We start from the raw sequence: 22,233 nt of genomic DNA, 5'->3' as shown, positions 1-22,233 counted from the left end.
GCTAACGACTAGATGACTGCTAAGGAATATAAATCCTTCTATTCCTCACCATTCAGCCAGAACTGAAGAAGCTTCTTGAATGGGAAGTGAAACATTTTCAAGGAAAACAAAACCAAGAAAGTCCAGTTGCATTTTGAAAACCGCCATTGGGACAACCATGACTTGGATGATTGACAATCTCCATAGACATTTCTATGGGGTCTATTCCTTTTGAATAACTTGTAGTCGTTCAGTGTTCTTTGCAAATCAGGAGTATCATCCCACCAAGTTTCATTGATGTCTATCCCATCATATTTGTTTTCCTGAATTAGACCTCCAGTTCTTATTTTTTTATTTCTACACTCTTCCTCTGTTTTATTCAGCCCAGTCTTTCACTGCAATATTTACTTCTGAGCCTTTGACACATTCCCCCTTTAGTTATAGTTTAGTGCTCTGACAAGACTCCTGACACTTTTCTTCATAATGATTGGCAGATGTTTCCTATATCATCCCAAGAGCCCTTCATGAAAGTAGAACAGGACACTGTCACAGAATCTAAACCTTTATAAGGTTTGATAAGGTTTGACACTATTTGATAAGACAGTTGCTGACTTCTTTGATCCTGTTTTGTCTTCTTTTATTATGGCCCCAAACTGGACATTTGGTGTAAAAACTGTGGACTTAATTTCTTTACCTTTCTGCTCAAGGCTTCACAGTCTCTGGAAACTTTCAAGGGTTGTGTCATTCAACTCCCTATGGATCAGATCAATCACTGTGGTTAATCATCCAACAGATAGCAAAAAATATAAATGATCAAAAAGCCATGGACATTTAGTTAAAAGAGGGATGATCTGCTGATTACAAATGTCCCTATAAAACTGATAACAAAGTAAAACATGAGCAACAGATTCTATTGCATCCTTACTGCAAGCACAATGTTGTTTTTCAGAAGACATTTCCTTATATTTCCTTTACAAAATAGCTAAGAAGAAGGCATTAAAATGGGTTAAAGCTCTTCCAAATAGGGTATAAGTATGATCTCGGAGTTCAATTTTGCTTTCTGGAGGCTCACATGAAAATCACAATTGGCAATCACATGACCAAGAGGTGCTGCAATGTCATAATTCTGAGCCAGTCACCAAATACCTAGGTGCAAAAGTTATACTTCAATGTACAGCTGGGGTACTAGACAGATTTTCTAAATTCACTCATTTTTCCATCGACTGCTGTGAATCTTGTCGATATTTTCAGGACGTTATTTTTTTCAAAAGCCAATTTGCTATAGTGTCTTTGATAAGAATCAGGGTAGAAATTGGGAGTCCATGAGTTCTAATCCCACCTTGTACACAAATCCACCCAGGTGACCTTGGGCCAGTCACTCTATCTCAACCGCGGGAAGCAGGCAATGGCAAGCCACTTCTGAATTATTGTCAAGAAAACTGCAGGGTAGTCTAGGCTGTTGTCAGGAGTTAAAAAAAAAAAACTGAGTTGAAGGTCCCGCCCCCATATATGATTAGACATAATTGAGAATAAGTCAGTTTAATTAAATAGAACACTACTTATGAGTGGACAATCAGTATGAACCAGAAAAAAAAAAAACCCGATGAATTTTGAATTCATTGAAATTCAGAAATAATTTATGTTGGCTATTGCCATATTTATAAAAATGATCTTATTATAAATATTACCAATCAACTGAAGTTTTAAAACTGGCCATTTTCAACTTTTAATCCTTTTAATGTCTCTTATAGTTTCTCCTTTGCAGAATTTGTTAGCTGCTGCTTTCTCTTCCATTTCTGAGTAAGTTTGCTACAATGCTAATTTGTGATCTAGATATGCAGCCTAGATGTAACAAAAGAAAATACTGAGATTTTTTTTTCTCATAATAAATTGGAAATCATTAATATGTAATATGAGTTAAATATGTCAGTAAAGATTAGTGGTTTCATGTTTTTCAATGAGCTTTTATGTTTCTTTTAGACTTTCATTTACAATCACTAGTATTAATCAGCGAATCTCTCAAGAGATATCTTTGGCCAAATTAGTCTATAATCTGTAATAATGCTCTCTCTAGAGACTCTTATTATGAATGTTTTTGCTAAGTAGTATGCAAACTAGGTCTGTATTCTCATGGCATGAATGAACAATTGTAGGTAGTGCGACGGCTCCATTATACAGAATGTGGGCATGGTAAATTTTCAGATTTATGTTTTACAGCTGAAAGACATTCCTTTTCTTAAACACATGAACACAATGCTGTTTCACAACCTGTGCTTTTAGCTAGTGTTCTGTTTCATTTATTTCTAAGAGTGCACCATCACCATTATTCTTTGGAGGAATCTTAGGAAACAAACTTTTGAACAAGGCAAATCCATGGGCAACTGAAGGATTTAGTAGAGATTTTTGTTTTTCAACAAAGAAAATCATCATTTTATTCATCATTGTTTGATAAGCACTTTCCAAAATATAACCAAGTTTACTAAAACTGTGTACAATAAAGATCAGAAGAATTTCAAACTTGAAATAAAAGAATATAGAGGAAATATAGAGGAAAAGAATATAGAGGAATATAGATTCGGTTTTAGAGTATACAATACAATACAAAATACAATACAATACAATACAATACAATACAATACAATACAATACAATACAATACAATACATTGTATATTACAATACAATGTGTATTGTAATATATAAACACTAACAATTCTAGTCTTTTTGTTTTTTTCTTACCTTTTATATTATCTGTTTGAATGATCTACATCAGAGATGGTGAACCTTTTAGACACCAAGTGCCCAAACTGTGAGTGCACATGCCCAAACTGAAAGGCATGTGCACATGCATGCATGGACATGCACATGCACAACCATGTGCATGGGCAGGCGCAGGCACGTGCACATGCGCAGCAGAGACCTGAAGACCAGCTGGCTGATGGCAGGCCGGGCATCCCAACACCGGCAGCACAGCAAGAGGTAAGATCTTTTTCTTTCAAGAGCTTCTGTTTCGTCATTTGCAAAGAAACATCACAGAGATCTGACCTGGGGCAAATGCACGTGTGCCAGCAGAGAGGGCTCTGCGTGCCACACGTGCCATAGGTTCGCCAATACTGGTCTATATGATTTATCTCATTGTGTCTATTGATGGCTGATTTGTCTTAATGCCAACCTTCCAAGAATTCCTGGTGTTTTTGAATTTAGCTTGGATTGGTTGCTCACAGTTTCTAGTTTAAATACGTAGAGTCTGTCCATTTGTTGTGAGATTAAGGAGTTTGATTGTGATTTCTCATTGCTACTTGTTGTTTATGGATGTGCTCTACTAGTCTTCTGACTGATTGTCATAAATATTGGCTGCTATAATCCTCATATTATAGATGACTCCTGTTTTTTTCTTATCACACTATTGGGTGTTTTGGTTTACTTAAGATGTTTTGGAGGATTTTAGTTTGTTTGTGTGATGCAATGATGCTATGTGTTGGTTATGCTTTAGTGGATTGAGTGGTTAGACTCTTTGATAAAGATTGGTGGGTATGATTCTGGGTAAATAATTTGTCAATGTTTAAATATCAAGGAAAAATAAAAAAAATAATGAATATCACAAACTATTATAAAACACATACAAATGTACATTTAAATATTCATCCTATTGAAAAGAAAAAGGAAGACAGATTCTTCGTTTATATGTATCAGATCAGTGCAAAAGTTGCAGCAACCATTCATTAAAATATATATTGCAATTTTTTCCCACTCTTCTTTCTCTGAAGATGCAGAAGAAACAGTAGGACTAATAAAAAAAAGAGGTAATATAATAAAAATAAATCTGTGTTACTCTAAATATTATGATAATAAGTAAGTTGTTGTGTTCATTTTGTTGGCTGAGGAGTATATTCCAAGTGGTAAATCACCTTTAATGGTTCTCACGCTCTCCAAGTTAACTCATATGCTGAGCAGAGAGTTAATTAATCTTTTTGCCAAGAGAATCCCCACTGCTATTGTCCAAGGTACTACAGTGCATCAAGTTAATGGCTATTGAAGAATGACTTAGACATAGATCTCTAAGACATTGAGAATATTTCCACTTGCCAGTGTATGTTTTGTTCATGTTTTGGTGATTCAAAAAAAAAAAAAAAGCTTTCATTCTTTTAAAAAGAATATTTTAGGTAAACACTGCTTTATTCTTTCCGTGCAACATTTGCCAACTCAAAACAATCATTCGTTTTTCTTTTTTTCTTTTACATTGCTGAAAATAGACTGGGAAGAAAATATGGCTTCGAGTTCATACAAAGAGAATCTGCAGCATTCTGAATGATACAGAATTTCTACCTGTTAAACCCCAGCTTCAGATATTTTGGGGGGAAAAATAACTAGTGAGGGGCCATTAGAGTGAGACACTAAAGGTAAAGGTTCTAGTCGTTCCCGACTCAAGGGGGTGCTCAACTCTGTTTCAAAGCTGAAGAGCCAGTGCTGTCTGAAGACATCTCCGTGGTCACGTGACTGGCATGAAAAAACACCAAAGGTGCACGGAACTCTGTTAATTTCCCACCAAAGGTGGTCCCTATTTTTCTACTTGCATTTTTTACGTGCTTTCGAACTGCTAGGTTGGTAGAAGCTGGGACAAGTAACGGGAGCTCACCTCGTTACGCAGCACTAAGGATTCAAACCGCTGAACTGCCAACCTTTTGATCGACAAGCTCAGCGTCTTAGCCACTGAGCCACCGTGTCCCTTGAGACACTACTCCTTTCCAATGAAGACAGGTTGTACTAAGATGTGATAAATTCTCTATGCATTGCTTTGGTGGTGCAAGTGCTTTCATGTAGTATTTGTCAATTAAATATCACCGTGCCAGACTGGCACTATTCAAAACCATTGGCCATGCTTGCCTAGGAAGAAAAGGAATTTGTTTGGGAAGTGCCAGGTTTGGGACAGTGGTCTGATGCTTTTCTATCAGAGCAGAATTCTCCATAAATAGCAGATTGTTACACTATTATAGAATTTAGAATTTGTATATCATTGTGCTGCTGTATTTCTTTTTATTTCCTCTATTAAGAAATGGATGCAATGATAAAATGAAAAAAAATCATCATCATCATCTTCTGAATTATATACCACCCAATTCCCAATGATTCTAGGCAGTTCGCATTGGAAGGATTAAACAGGATAATGATAAAAAAAAAGAACAAGGGATAAATGATAGCGAGTGTCTTTCTTTTTCATAAGAAGGAAAGAATCCCGATAACATTCTTGGAACAAGAAAATCCTTTTATTTAGATGAACACAGAGATAGCAGCCCATACAGTTTCCACCACATTCATAATGGGCTTTTGTGTAAAATTGAGCATCCAGAAAACAGAAGGAAAGAGTATCAGATTATTCAGATCCTTTTTGATAGCACATTTAATGATTGTGTCACTTTGATAAAGAGGATAGTTTAAAAGACCAAAGCCCAGAGAAAGGTGATAGAAGGAAGATTTATTGTTGATGTCCAAATGTTTGGGTTTTGCTATTAGCCAGTTTGTTCAAAAGAAACAGTGATATTGCTGGCTTTGGATAGGCTTTTGTTGAGCTTTATTTCACGGTATCCTTCCTACGGAAGAATTAAAAAGTTAGATACATATAGCATTATAAAGATTATTAAGACCATAGTAATTCAATCAGGCATTAACATAAATGACTTTCACCCCAATCAATGTGTTCTGAAATTATGTGATTATGTGTCTATAAACGAAATGACAAAGATAAGACATTTTTCAATTTTTAATTATAATGGGCTTACTTGGTGGAATGATTGGTGGCATTATATAAGATAAAACATGTACATACAATATGAGTTAGTTTAAAATAGTAATTATTAATACTATAATCTAAGCCATCCACATTTCACTAAATCATTTTAGCTGACATTTTTTCAAAGAATTTTAACAATTGCTGCTGTTTGTAGAAGATTTTGTTGCAGTGCAGAAAGAGAAAAAGTTTCAAAGATATAGAGGCATTGTTGGAAATGATACTGTTGAGAAGGAAAATCAAATCCTTTTTAGAATGCCAGACTAAATTTTGCCTTTCATGGGAATTCAGGATCAGGGTTTGTATGTATGTAAAGAAAATTCTCATGGGACTGCTGGATTAGAGCAACAAGAAGTAAGAGTGTTACTTTAGAGTGTTGATGTCTCAACATCAGATGATAGAGGATGGTACCTCTATAGCTGCAAAGAGATGCCATTTCATTTTAAGAAGTACATCTAGAAATCATAAGAGGTATGGTTAGCCCAATGGTTAGAATGCAGTATTGCAGGCTAACTCTGCCCTCTGCCAGGAGTTCAATCCTAACTAGCTTGAGGTTGACTTAGTCTTCCATCCTTCCAAGGTTGGTAAAATGAGGACCCAGATTGTTGGGGGCAATATGACCACCCTGTGAACTGCTTAGAGAGGGCTGTAAAGCACTAACAAGCGGTATATAAGACTAAGTGCTATTCCTATTGCTATGTCTTAACAATGAAATATAAGATAAACAAGTTTCAATGTTTTTTTCCATGCTGCTGGTATCATCTCTTCATGTAACAGGAATTGGTGATGGTGTAAAAATCATAACTTAATCATATTCTACTTTGCTTGAATTTTTGGAAAATATAGGGAGATGGTTTTTGTGATAACTTTAGATACTATAAATTAGGAAAGCTCAAAACCAGTAAAAAAAATTATACTGTTTTATTTTTTTCCCAATATAAAAACATCAAATCCAATGTTTATAATCAGAAAGAAGGAATAAGGAATCCTTTCTGAACTGGATTGCATGCAGATGTTGGTTCTTAATCACTCTGAAACCAAATAATGAAGTATTCCACCCAGTGGTGGGTTTCTACCAGTTCGCCCCGGTTCGCACGAATCGGTGGCGGTGGCAGAAGGCTCTGCCCACCTGCTCGGACATCATCACAGACAGTCTGCACATGTGCAGAAGCGGTGCGTGTGTGCAGTCAAAATTCCAAACCGGTAGCGAAGGTAAGTGAAACCCACCACTGATTCTACCACTCTGTACTTGTTCATGATGTTGCCTAAATACATACACAATAAGGAGTTGAGTGTGTATGGTATTTGATCATTTAACTTCCTTGCCTCCCCCCCCCAGCAGACACCTATAGACAACCACATTAATAAAAATAGTACTATCTTTTAATAGTATGTACAATCTTTTAATAAGGCCTACCTTTATCAACTCTATCACAGGAGATTGTCAGGGTAAAGCACGTTTATTTATTTATTTATTTTATTATATTTCTATACCGCCCTTCTCCTGCGGGACTCAGGGCGGTGTACAGCCAGGATAAAACATAGCATATAAAATTTAAAAACATTTTAAAAAACAATTAAATAATTTTGGCCCAACTTTAAAACAACCCAATTAAAACCGAAATTCAGTTAAAAACTGAGAGGATGGGATCAAGCCAGCCCAGCTAGATGGAACAAGTGTGTCTTCAGGGCCCGATGAAAAGTCCAGAGGTCTGATATCATGCGTATCTCAGGGGGCAGGTCATTCCAAAGGGCAGGTGCTGCCACAGAGAAGGCTCTCTCCCTGGGGGTCGCCAGCCGGCACTGCCTTCCACGTTAAGAGATGTTGTCATCACAAAACAGGTTTTTAATCACTTTGGGATTTTTATCGCCCCCCCCCCTCCCCCCATGCGGATTTGTTTAGCTGCTCAGAGTTATTATGACTGGAGTGGCATGGAAGATAGAGCGAAGAAAGAAAGAAACGCATGGCAGACCTCACATTACATTGTGAATTGTTAATCAGAAAAAGAGCGGTAAACTGTTGAATGGCCACATAAAAAAGTAGGAACTCTTTTAAATCATAACACAAAATAATCGCTCTTCTGAAAGTGCAAAGGAAGGTCATTCCACTTTTCTGATTAGTTCTTTTTTCTTTGAATGTGGCAGAAACTCTAAGAGGAGCAAAGCTTATGAAAATAATTCTGTGTCTTTGCTATTTTATTCACTGACACGTGGGATTGTGGTTTCATGTGTTCCAGAAACAGCAACTTAAAATGTATAAACCTTAAAAAGCTAAATGCAGGAATGTATTCTTTCCAAATCATACAAAAGTTCTTATGCATATTATACATTCTTGATCCTGAGATAAGGTGAGGTTTATTCATTGGTTTCTTTTTTTAAATTGATTAGTTTTATTATTTTGTAAGGATTGTACAAAGGTAGGATGTCAAAAATAGAGATGCAAGAAGTAAAATATAGTGGTTTTTTTAAAAAAAAAATACATTGCAAAAAAGAGTTCAGTTGTGCACTTTTTTATTTTCCCCCAACCACTACTTACTATAAATATTTATACTTTTAATTCAGTTTTTACAGTTGTTCTTTATGGCTTCTTATATCTTCTGCAAAAGCCATATTCTAAAATGCCTTAGTTTGCCTTACTCTGTAACACATTGTATGCAAGGAAGCCATTCTTCTTTGAATTTATTTAGACTTCTATTGCAAATATATATACAATCAATTTTTTCATTGTTGCATATTCTCCAACTTTGGTTTCCCAATCTTGTATCATTGGCAAGTCTTCCATTGGATTTGTTGGGCCCTAAAAACTTCCCCAATGCATTTACTGTACGTTCTTATTTACGTATCTCCAAATTCAACCAGAATTGAAACAGCTATTTTGAACTCTTGCCACTGCTTCTTGGCTTCTTGTTTTAATATTATTCTATATTTGTTTGTTTGTTTGTTTATTTCCTGGCATTATTATTTTTACAAATAATTCAAGGTGGTGAACATATTCTACACGTCATTTGCCTCTAATTTTCTCCACAACAATCACTGAATGAGGTGGGTGATAGGCTCAAAGTCACTATTTATTTTTTCCCCAGAGGCTTCAGAAACTGTGGAAATTTCATTTATCACCATTTTTGAAAGTCATACACTTCACTATGAATCTTTACAACAGGGTAACATTTCTAACTATGATAAGATCTTGTCCAGGACATGATCATATCTTGCTACTTTGGGGGAAAGTGAAACGGCAGTAGGATTGGACAAATGATGAAACTAATGCTACATTGCCTAAACATTAGGAGGACATTCTACATATTAATATTTAAGTATACCTTTAGGACAGCGTGGTGGTTTAGTGGTGAAGATGCTAGCCTTCAAGGTTGAGAATTCACTCCAAGGTAGTGGCAGATGTTTCTCTCTTAGGGCACAAAGAAAAATATGTGCTGTGAACTCCACATAGGCTTCAAGAAGGGCATCCAACTAGCAAATGCTCAGCTCCATTCATATAAACAGAACTCATATGAATTATCTCTATAACCATAGCACATACTATGTACAAGAAAGTTTACAGAAAGTCAAGAAGCAAGAACTCACAAGAAACCTAGAATTGAAAAGCTTGCTTATTACAGAAGGTTCTGAAAATTCAGATCAAATTGGCTCTATTTACTGCCTCAGCGAGAACAACCCGATGTTTAGCATTTAATGAAAAAACTAATGATTAAAGATGTTTTTTCTCCTGACATTTCCTGACAGGAAACTGGCACTTTAAAAGTTGCAGATGTTTACTATAGTTTAACATCTGCCTTAATTCATATTTCCATAGTTAAATTCTAGATTTTAAAAAGGAACATGCTAATAACATCAGCAGGAGAAGGAAAATAAGCTTCCTAAAGAGGTTTCTGTTTATACTTACAGTAGTTTATATAGTTTTCTCTAAATAACAAGTCTAATAATGAGGTTCCAAAAAGAAAGTTACGTAAGTTACATATGTTTAAAATAGTTGTGCAGCATACATGGCTATATTAAACAGATGGCTTTCATAATTCTGTCATACAGATAGCAAAAACTCAGAAGGTTATGTTTTATGAAGCTAGTTACAATTTGTACAATCTCAAAAAAGAGCTTGTAATAATTGATGTACATTTCCCAAAGAGAATATCCAGTAATTATGTATTGGGAAAGGAGGTAGCAAGCTAGAAACTCTACATGAAAATTATAATTGCTTTTATAATGAATTTACAATGCAGTCCGTTGTTCGGTTTTGTCTATTTTCTTAACTATTGTTATGCAGTCAGCTACCAATCTAACAAACTCTAGGCCGTTTCCAGAATTTACAGAGTAATACTACACACACACACACACACACACACACACACACACACACACACACACACTAATATAATTAAAATAATAAAAGCTACAGTAAATCTTAATCCCTTAAATTAGGTACTAAATTAATAAACTAAAATTTCTTTGGCACAGTGCCTAGGGTGATAATCACCAGAGTTTTTGCTGCTTCTGACTGACTGGATCTTCCACCACAATCCTCTCCCAAAAGGGTCAAAGTCACTCTAAGGGTGCAAGCTGCTTGACATGTGGATACAATTAGGTGTTGTATATCTACCTTTTCATCACAGAATAAGTTTGGATCTGGGTTCTCAGTCTTGTTTGGTCACATTTGCTTGCTTTCTTACTCTACCTAAATTAATAGATATTGAATTAATATTATAATACACAACATTGCCACACTTACAATATTTTCAGTTAAAATATGATGAAGACTGCTGATAACCATTTTTCCCCACACATTATGTTACAGCCAGGGAAAAGGTGATATGTGTTCCTGTCTCAATTTATATGTTATTAGCACAATCTTTGACTCATAGCTCTATCTGAATTTAGATTTCTCAATCTCTATCCCAGAAGCACAATAGATACTACTACTCTCTTTTCTTGGGGAGGGGAGAGCAGGAGTTTAGAGGGAATAAGAATAAAATTTTGGCAGGCATTTACGCCATTGTATATAGTTTGTGCTGATGTTGCTATTTTTCCTCAATGTGTAGAAAAAATTGCCGTTCTGACTATTGGGTCTTAGTCTTTGTACTAATGTGGAACTTGTTACCAAACTCAGAGTTATCCCTATTCCTAAGCAAAGTGAGACATTTTCTTACCTTAAGCCTGTACTGAGTGGAGGATGGTGTTAGGCAACAAGTACCTATTCTCATCATAGTAATTATGCTATATCAATAAACCGTAGCTGTGCTCTGCATTCTTGAAGAGAAAAAGGAGCAAATACTATTAACTCAACAAGTCAAGAGTAAAACCTCTAGAATTTAACCTCAGAAAATGAACACACATGCACACGCACACACACACACACACACACACAGTGTGATTACAGTATAGTGCAGTAGTTACACCTTCTAACTTTTATCTTGTTTGCAATAAAATGTCAAAACTAGCTGAGCTGTGTCCAGAAGATTTCTGCCAGATAAGCCTATTTCAGAACAAGGGGATAAGAGTCTGAGGAGCCATGATTTATAGCCATGTCTGGCATGAAGCTTGACAGATTGAAACTGACTGAAACCCTCAAGAGGCCTGTAAATTAGCTTGCTACTCTCCAGGTTAGGAGACTGGAAAAGGATTCTACTAGAAATCTGTGGATTAGGTTCCTAGTAATCATCCTGTGTAGTGTGCAGAAGAAGATTGCTTCCACAGAGAACAGAGAAACATTAACAAGTGATTCTCTTCTATTTTGTAAATAAGTGGAAGAGCTTAATGTTTAGTCATAGATTTGAAAAAAGGGGGATAATAGCAAGTGAGCATTGATTGGATGACAGTTCTCTACATTCAACTGCCATTGGCTGGTGGTTCTCTCTGTGTTCCAACCTTACAAATATAAAAACATGTCTGTTCTCATTTTTTTTAATTTTTTTTTATTTTTAATTTGATTTATATGCCGCCCTTCTCCGAAGACTCGGGGCGGCTTACAATGTGTTAAGCAATAGCCTTCATACTTTTGTATATTTATACAAAGTCAGTTTATTGCCCCCACAAACTGGGTCCTCATTTCACCTACCTTAGAAAGGATGGAAGGCTGAGTCAACCTTGAGCCTTGGCGAGATTCGAACCCTGCAGTAATTGCAGGCAGCTGGTCTTAATAACCAGCTTAATAACAGGGTGCCTTAAACCCCTGTACTACCAAGGCTCATAATATCTGAATATCTGAAAGAGATCTAAACATTGTCAAAATAGCCAATCTGGCTATGCTCTATATTAGAGTCAATGGGGTTGGGAGATCGAAAGTCTGGCTATTAGGAAAAGCCCACAATCATAAGCAACAAAAACTCATCAACAATACTTTCTTCAACTTTCTCTCTTTCCTGATTATCTATCACAACACTCATTTATATGCTGAAGCCCATTTGTAACCTTTTTGTGCTATTTATTTCTATGAATGCCATTAATTGTATTAAATGATTTTATGCTTTCATTATAATTACATTATTAATTTTGTTAAACATCCTGAATGCTCATTCTTGCAGAAATCCAGGCTGTAAATGTAATAGGAAAACAGGTAATAAAGAGGTAATATTAGAAGAAAAATGAAGATTGAGGCACAGTTTTGTTAAACATCTCCATTTCCTCTCTGAGTGGCTAGAATGGCTTGTTATTTTGTCAGTATTTAATATAATATCTTCATTGATTATTATATTTCAACTGTTTTTTTTAAAAAAAATCTAATATGTGCTTTTGATTATATTTGTCTGACAGCTTCTCTAGTGGAAATCCAACCATAGTGTTGGGCGTATTGATTTTGAAATATATCAAATATTACACAGTAATATTACAATTTCTATTAAAGGCTATGTAAGACATTAAAACAGCTTTAAGTTGATGTGATATAGTATGAAAGAACATGTGAAATAGAATTGAACAACATTTGGAAACCCTAATACCTTTGGATTTTGATAAGCTATAAAGAATATGCACTGATATATGTAGTTTGATAGTCAAAGAGCTTTATTAATTAGGGTTAGATTGATAGTGTTAATAATATATATACAACTTGCATAAAGGAATTAATTATTGCTGGTTGGACACAGAATTCTAGAGGTGGAATAGAAATAGAGTTGCAAGATTTCAGACTTGTGCTGGAGCCCATTTTTGTTCCCTGAAGATGGGCTCCAGCATGAGTCTGAAAGCTTGGAAGAGTACATCTCTGGTCCCGGTGATCGATCCAGACTCAGTCTTGCAACATTATCCTGGGACACATATATTTGCCTTCATTCGTTAGAGATCATGTCATTATCTTCAATCTTTCTCAACCTTGAGAACTTCTAAGAGGTGTGGACTTCAACTCCCATTCTGGCTGGGAAATTCTAGGAGTTGAAATCCACACATCTTAAAGTAGTATAGGTTGAGAAACACTAATTTAATTCAAAGCCCTGGACCAAGTTTCAATGTTACATCTCACTTACTCACTTGCTTAATTTTATGCAATTTATGCGATCTATCACCTCAATATCCATAGCCATTAGATGATATTAAATTGAATCTGAGCTCCCATTTTTTCATGTCACTCTTATTTTCTTTGTCTTTATTACAAATTCTAAACACGTTTCTTTTTTTGCTTGGCTTACTGTATACACTTACCATGTTTTTAATCAGAGAATTTGTAGGCTTCGTATCCTTTTATTTTAAACACATACGGAAATGTTATTTAAACATTTTTAACTTAAAAATAAATATATAAATAAACATATACTGTAGTCAAATCAAGCTTGAGTTGCTGGTGATTCTGTGGATGTAAACATACTGTTGAACAGATGCTGTTTGTCATTACCTTGCTTGGAGATTGTTTTTCAGATTCTTTGTGTATCAATATCTTTGTGTATTAATAGAATTTCTTGGTGCTACAAATACTAACAAGGCCCAATTCTTATTTTAAAGGCCAAACAAGGTACACTAGATGCTGCCAAATGATGAGTGAACTATGTTCTATGGTTATGTTTTTCTTTTTGTTTTACACTAGCCATTTTAAGAGCATCCTCATTCTCTTATATGAATTGATTCCAGCAGATGGGGGGAAAATGGGGGGAAAAGAAAATCTCCATATTTTTCCCAAATATTTTAACCATGTATTCATTCATTCATTCATTCATTCATTCATTCATTCATTCATTCATTCATTTATCTGAAAATAAAATGAGAGCAAGAGAAAAAAGGAAATGATTTTGTAATAATCTATGCCTTTGAGGCAGAATAATTGTTTTAAAGATTTGCCATTGTGAGTGGCATATACGATTATAGCAGGGATTTAAATCCAATTGTTTCTATGAAACAGTACAATTGCAAATTAAATGAAGTATAATTTACTGAGTTAACCACTAATTACAGAATATTATGAAATCCTCTGGGCACATAATTACTACAAAACTTTCCCTTTTTTATGACTTTATCACATAATCATAATATGACTTCTTGGGTACTTTTACCCTATAAAATGAGGTAATGACTGTGTGGATATGATGGGGAAATTAAGACTGAGCAGTGAAGTGGCCAAGTGTGATGACACTAAATTATTTCAGATAATAATGATAAAAAAAATTAGAAAAGTATAGGACAGAGCATGAAAAGACTTTTTCCACACTGGGAAACTGGGAGACATTAAAGGGCTCAAATTTGCCACTGAATTAATATATCTTAACTTCCTGGATGCTCTTCAGGTTTAAATTAGTAACAACCAATCCAGAACAGGAATTTTGGGATACCTGAACCAGTAGAATAAATGAGGGAAGGTGCTCCAGGTTAATAGTTTAGATCTCAAAGAAAGAAACATGCAGGTAACTAAAATGGATACATTTGAGCAAGGAAACAAAAAAACTTTTTTTATGAAATCTCAAATGTCTGGCAAGTGAGAAAGTGAAAGAGAAAAGGGAGGGTCAGAATGAGGAAATGAGGAAAAAATGGTCTGGGTAGAGAATGGAAAATGTTTGAGTTCCACATAAGGACCTTGGGAAGAAGACAACAGGAATTCACTTCCATACTTTTGACAAGAAAAGAAATCACCAAGAGCAAGGGTGTTAAACTCGCGGCCCATGGGCCTGATGCATCATGCACGGGCCACACCCACCCCCTTTTAGCAAAGGGGGAAAAGGTCATGATATGTCACATGATGACAACATGATAATGCAAGTTTGACACCCCTGACCAAGAGGGTCCATAAGGAGGGGAGTCAAGATGGCAGCCACAGCTATGCAATCAAAACCCACCCATATTTGCATGCATTGCAATGCAATAAAAGAAGAAGTGGGGATTGGTTGTGGCCGCCATTTTGATTTTTTAAAATCATCCTGTGGATAGTCCTGCATATTGTCCATGACTTAAAGAAAGCAATATCTCTCCTGAGAAATTATCCCTGATAATTGGGAGTGCGAAAAATCACCATCACGGTCTTATTTTGTAGCTGTACCGAGCACAGAACGTTTCTGTGCATCTTGATAAAGTCTCTTCATACACTCTATTGGGTTTATAATAAAATAGTCACCAGTGCAAACAGAACTAAATAATTGAAGTTGATGAACTTTCAAAACAGATTCTGAAGAAATAGATTTTTTTTCCAGCTGGTTAAGAGATTGCCATATAAAATTCAATGCATGGTAAATTCCACATTAAATTTTCTCCAATGATTTCAAGCTTACACATATTTATACCCTATACAAACAAAATTCATCTAATAATGTTTACCTAAGGGATAAATATATATTTCATGCTCTATTATCAAACCCATTACAGTGTAAAGGCAGAATACAGTATAATGTCTGGAACTGTAGAAAATTCAGAAAAAAAAAACATGCAAAGAAAAGTCATGGTAAATCTCCAGTGACTTGTATGTAGTTTAATAATATATATTCTTATTATCTCTTTCCAATATTGCAGAATGAAAATTTACTTTGGGATTATAATCTGGTTTATAATTTTTTTTTAAAAAAATACTATTTAAAGTGATATACTTACATATTGTCAGAAGAATAATTTGGGGTTCCAACTCAAACTGGGGTTGTGCATGAATAAATAAAAATGAGATCCAGACAATTTTTTAAAGTTTGCCTTTAGGGGCAGCTACAGAGAAATGGGGTACAGCAACCATACCTTTATAGGGGAGCTTGTCCAAGGCGTGGAAGTGTCTAGGTACTGATTCCAGGGTTTATTTTGTGAACATGCAGTTCCACTAGGAGATTTAATTTATATTTTTTAAAAATCATATCGCCTTTTAGGAAAGATGGCATCAGAGACTCAGGTTTCTGGAAATACTGTATATAACTCCGAGTGAACTGAAATAATAATATTATGCTTGCTTATGCCATTGTTAGCTAAAAGCATTTATTTTTTCTTCGTAAAAATGTATTGTTGTAATAAATTCTGATCTTCTCAGAATAAAGTGGAACCTAATAGAGACATTGACAGAGCTGGCAAAAAGTAGAGCTTTTAAAGGCAAGGAAAGTAAGTCTTTAAAAACCTCTTATATTTGCAAGGAAAAAAATTCTATCTATAGAGCTGTTCAGAGAAGAAAAGAACAGCAGCAAATATTTAATTAAAAAAAAACCCTGCTTGAACTAGAGTATTCTGGTAGCAGCTGCTTAAACAGAGTTCTGATTTTTAAATAAGGTGTACAAATGTCAGCTGTGCAAGGAAAAAAAACAGAGCAATGAAAGAGTTCAGTGACCATGTGATGTATTGGCAAACTGAAAATGCTATCCCCTAGCCTAGTCTGCTGCTCATATAGGAGACTTCAGGCTGTTTATATATGACTTGGCCTTACAACTGGAAACAAGAATTTAAGCTGATCGCATTTAGCGTACTACCTTTTTGAGAAGCAATGAGAATGAGAAGTGCCCAAATAACGCTATATTTTTTTTTTGACATTTTATATTGTATTAAGGGAAATTATAAGTTCTACACAGTTCTTACAAACTGCAGAACATCAGAATGTGAGAAAACCCTGGGACTGGACCAGGTTACAGACCAGTGGTGGGAGTCAAAAGTTTTTTACTACTGGTTCTGTGAGCGTGGCTTGGTGGGCATGGCGTAGCGTGGCTTGGTGGGTGTGGCAGGGGAAGGATACTTCTCCAGTCTCACCCCATTCCACTGTAAAATCTTCATTTCCACCCCACTCCAGGGGGAAGGATACTGTAAAATCTACATTCCCTCCCCACCCCACTAACCTGCTTTCCAGCTCCATGTGCAGGGCAACAAAAGAAGACCAAGCCAATCAGCTGGGACTCGATCAGCTGGGACTCGGGAGGCAGTGAATAGATGGGGGCGGCGCCAGTTGGAGATGGTATTTGCCGGTTTTCTGAACTACTCAAAATTTCCGCTACCGGTTCTCCAGCAACAACCTTGAGAGAGGAGTTGGACTGAGAGATAGTGACTAGCTGAAAATAATCCAAACTGGCTTTAATGGCTAAAGTGGGATTTGAACTCACAGTTTTCTGCTTTCTAGTCTGATGCCTTAACCACTAGACTGAACTGACAAACTAGGCTTTCAGTTTAGTTGTCCTTTTTTTTTTTTACATTTTCTAGATTTATAATGCATATCCTTTTAAAGATGTGTCAAAACTGTATACAATGTTCCTTCATAGATTTGTGTAAAGGCCTTATGATATATACAACTCTATTTTTAGCCCCTTCAGCTGCCGACTCTAATTTCAAGATTGCTTTCCTGTCAATCATTATCACTAAAACGTCAAATTTGAAGTTTTCTGCCAAAATGCACCACTTTACACATGTCTATGTTCACCCATCTTTGAGATCTTTACCCTCTTATGAGATCACATTCTAACTAGTTTGGTATCATCAGCAAATATACGGTAGCTTTTCCACTGCTCATCCCTAACTCAAGTTCACTTACAGATACGTTAAAGGGCTTCAGTTTCAACAGCAATCCATGAAGGAACCTCCTTTGCATATCCTGTGTAAGCAATGTTCAATCCAATCCAATTTCCAGCTTCTGAACTTGTTCCCAATCTATAAGAACAATTTTTCGTTAACCTTTTAGTACCTGAGTTTGCTCAGGAGCCCTTGGTGAAAGACTTTGCCACAGCTTTGTAAAAATCAAGGATATAACAACCTAGTGAAACAAGACAATAAGAACAGTGTTTTCAAATCGATAGATCAAGCTGAGAATTATAACCTGTTCTTCTTCAAAATATTTCCCAGTGCTCCGGGAAAAAAAATCCAAATAAAAAAATGGAGACAGGATTCTTTATTTATTTGATAGCTGCAGTAGTAATAAATTTTAAGCAATCTCCCCTGTTTACAAGACCAGATTTTTCTTTAAAAAAGAAAACAGAAAAATATAACACTAATAATTTAATAACACTAAAGAAGAAAGCAAATTATAAATTGAATATGTCTGGCTATAGTAGCAATATGCTGTTGTTAAAGCAAATTATTCTCCTTATTTCAACAAATTTTAGTATTCCATGGCTCTCTGTCTCTATCATCTATCTATCTATCTATCTATCTATCTATCTATCTATCTATCTATCCACCCACCTATCTACCTACCTTTCTATCTATCTACCTACCTACCACCTACCTACCCACCCACCTATCTACTATCTATCTATCTATCTATCTATCTATCTATCTATCTATCTATCTATCTATCCACCCACCCACCCACCCACCCATCTATCCATCTACCTACCTACCAGTGGTGGGTTTCAAAAATTTTTACTACTGGTTCTGTGGGTTTGGCTTAGTGGGCATGGCATTGCTTGATGAGTGTGGCTTGGTGAACGTGGCAGGGGAAGGTTACTGCAAAATCCCCATTTCCTCCCAATCAGCTGGGACACAAGAGGCAGGTAATAGATGGGCCAGTCAGAGGTGGTATTTACCGGTTTTCCGAACTACTCAAAATTTCCTCTACTGGTTCTCCAGAACTGGTCAGAACCTGCTGAAACCCCCCTCTGCTACCTACAAGCTATCTACCTATCTATCTTTCTGTCTACCTACCTACCAGCCTACCTACTACCCACCCATTATCTATCTATCTATCTATCTATCTATCTATCTATCTATCTATCTATCTACCTACCTACCTACCTACCTACCTACCTACCTACCCACCTATTTACCTACATACCGACCCACCCATCTACTTATCTACCTACCTACCTACCTACCTACCCACCCACCCACCCTCCATCTCTATCTATCTATCTATCTATCTATCTATCTATCTATCTATCTATCTATCTATCTTTCTATCTTTCTATCTTTCTATCTTTCTATCTTTCTATCTAATCTATCCATCTACCTACCTACCTTCCGACCCACCCATCTACTTATCTACCTACCTACCTACCCACCCACCCACCGTCCCTCCCTCCCTCCCTCCCCTCCATCCATCAATCGCTTTCTCCCTCCCTCTATCTATCTGTCTGTCTGTCTGTCTGTCTGTCTGTCTGTCTGTCTGTCTATCTATCATCTCTCTCTCATTCTTTATTGCATTGAGGCCATATACTTGGTGACATGTGCCTATAAATTGAACCATTTCTGTTAACTCATGCTCAGAACTAATTTTCAATTTAATGTATTATGGATTTAGTTCCCTTGGAAGTTTGGATTAGGAGGAGCTACTGAAATAAAACAATGATCTGATAAATGCTAATGTTATCTTACGTGATGCAGTATTAGACTCATCTATTAAAAGAACATATTTCCACTCCACTTAGATCTCAGAAAAATTACACCATTATAACTTTTAGATGAATTTACATGAAAAAAAAATTCAATATCATCCATTATATATATGAAACATTAGTTTATAAGGCATTGCTGTCTACATTTTTTGGCTTAAATATAGTACAGATAATAAATAAAATGTGCATTCAGCATCTAATCTAATGATCAGTGATAGCATCTCTATTCAATGAAATTACATTTCTGAGGGAAAAACATTGAAGACTGTGATCTATAAAAATATAATGTAGTTCAACACTCCCCTTAAGTACCAATTAAATCAAACCTTTATTTGCTTCAGTTAGTCAAATTTTTATTACATGCTTATTCCTATCTTGTCAGATTTGATTGGCAGCCATTTCCAATTCCAGTTTTGCATTCAATTTCTTCTACTATATCAAAATAGAGTAAATAGGTAAATTTGTCTGAAGAGTTGAGTTTTAATAACAGAGTTGAGTTTTAATAACATTAATGAAAAGAAGGATCACCTTTCATCATGTTACATAATGCATATTTCTAACATTACTAATACTTTCTGTGTATTCTTCTTGTACATTGTGATGCGGTGAAGATCCTGAAGTTCTGCAGCTTTTCCAGGAAGGTGCTGGAAAAGGTTTCTAAGGTGCTGACCTAGAAACAGGAGACACTGAATTCTAGTCCCACCTTGGGCATGAAGTAGCTGGAGAACTTTGGGCTAGACATTCTCTCTCAGTCCAACCCTCCTTGCAGGATTGTTGTTCTGGGGAAAATAGGAGGGAAAGTAGTAAAGGCAGGGGGGGGATCTAATAAATAAATATATAATAAATAAATAATACCCACAGTTTCTCAAAAGAAATCCACCCCTCTACAGTATTTTACATATTTAAAAGTTAATATTATTTTGTGACACATATTTATTTGACTGTATCATTGGCTGGAAAGGAATTCAGTCAGTAAATATTCAGCTCAATCCAGTTGTTCCTGAATTAAGAGATTACAGGATGCTAAAAAAAGGGGGCTATTTATTTATTTATTTGACTGCACTCAGAGAAAGATAAGCGAGTTATAAACTACTTAAAAAGTCAACAAAGAAGCAGAAGTAATTATTTGCATCTGTCCTCACTGCAGAATATGTATGACATATGCTCATATATGAAGTGAAACCATAACAATGAAGTAAAAAAACCCTAAATGTTACAAAATACTGTAAATACAGGTGTTACCCATCTGAACATTTTTAAGAATTCCAATGTGAGATGAGTCATGTTCTAATAAAAATAAATAAGGTATTCATGAAAACCTATGTTCAAAGTGACATAGGTGCTGTTCAATGAAATGAAAGATGTATGGAAATTATCTATTTCACTTTGCTGAGTTAGCTCTATGAAACAATTTGGATAGCCTTGACCCACTTATAGCCAATAACAGAGGTAGATGGACATTATTTTACACTCAGGTCCTGCTTGTAAACTACACAAAGGCATGCATTTGACCATTATGGGATTAGAATGCTGGATTAGAAAGTTTCTTTGGTTTGATTCAATGTGACTTTTCTTAAATCTGGGGGTAGAGATTTATATACAACATAGTTGACAACCAGTTATTCTGGGTCAAAAAAACAGATTTGAAATAAAATTTTAAACAATATAATGAGCCCTGATATAATTGCTTAAAATTTCATACAGGAAACCCTGGTTATTAGTGTGCATTCTTTTGGACTTGATCATCTTATGCATATGGATTATATCGTAAAATATAAATAGACTATACAATAGTGATTTTTGAAAGCCTTGAATTTCAAAGAGTAGGCTGGATTAATAGGGCTCAGAATTAAACCAGAAAGATTTGCAAAATGTAAGTTCAAGACTACAAGGTCATTATTTTTCCCTTTCTTTTACTGAGAATTATCATATAATTATTCATATTTTCCTTTAACTACTTGAAAAATAAGCATATTTATATTGAAATCTATGCAAATAAAAATATAACTTATAGCAGTTTCATTTTCTATCAAATAATGACTGTATGTATCAAGTACAAACATACAGATACGTGTGTATTGTACATGTTTATATAGAGAGAAACCTCCTTTTTATATTCCGCACTATTAACTTTTCTTAACTGAAGAATTTAGTGAATAAACCTATTAAAGAATGAGAAAGCTTTCAATATGCTGTTCTATGCATACATCTTTTAAAAATCTATGTATTACAGGATGTTTTTTATATTCTATCTGCCTTTACCTTTTGTTGTTGCTGTTATTGAGAAATTCCAATAGCTTTTTGCAGACAGCATGCTAAGTAAGTAGCATGTCAAAGTCAATTGCCGAAAAGCTAAAAACTGACATTAGTGACAATTATATATCTTATTTTCTGGGTCAGTTAACAATATTCTAAAACAAGCAAATATGCCTTGAGAAATAGCCCCTTGTAATGTCCTTTCATAGGACAGCTGTTTTGCATCAAATTAGATGCAGAATGGTAAACTGTCACATTCTTTGACAACAAAACAATGGCTTCAGAGAAAATAACAATCTTTTTAATATGCATTTTTTAGAAAAACAAAAAGCACAATTTAAAAGTCATAATAGAACAACATTTTAGATCTGCTGTAGAAAGCTTAAAACGTATACTGGAGAGAAATAAGGCTAGACAATCAATTCTGTATATGAATATGCATCAAATGTGAGCTTCTGTTTCTATCCATGCTATATTGTAATTGAGAAGGTAGTTAGCAATGTTGAAGTAATGG

The 22,233-nt window shown here is 35.4% G+C and overlaps 1 protein-coding gene and 1 long non-coding RNA gene across 14 annotated transcripts in view; one reads left to right on the top strand and one right to left on the bottom strand.

The window, feature by feature from the left end:
• The window catches only part of CHL1 (cell adhesion molecule L1 like), a 207,024-nt gene that overhangs the window by 76,075 nt on the left and 108,716 nt on the right, over positions 1-22,233 (top strand). The window lies entirely within an intron of this gene.
• LOC148115548 (uncharacterized) lies at positions 5,437-17,753 on the bottom strand. 2 transcript variants are annotated; one of them, XR_015732681.1, is made up of 5 exons: positions 17,666-17,753; positions 10,923-11,022; positions 10,376-10,446; positions 9,084-9,169; positions 5,437-5,566 (listed from the first exon to the last, which is right to left on the bottom strand). It is a non-coding gene; the product is annotated as an uncharacterized LOC148115548 (long non-coding RNA). The 2 variants fall into 2 exon arrangements; XR_015732682.1 differs by lacking the exon at positions 17,666-17,753 and having other exon boundaries at positions 10,376-10,450; positions 10,923-11,009.

The sequence above is a fragment of the Pantherophis guttatus genome, chromosome 2 (assembly GCF_059756535.1).
Source record: "Pantherophis guttatus breed Tessera chromosome 2, ASM5975653v1, whole genome shotgun sequence".
NCBI classification, from domain to species: domain Eukaryota; kingdom Metazoa; phylum Chordata; class Lepidosauria; order Squamata; family Colubridae; genus Pantherophis; species Pantherophis guttatus.
This window is presented reverse-complemented; position numbering and strand designations above follow the sequence as displayed.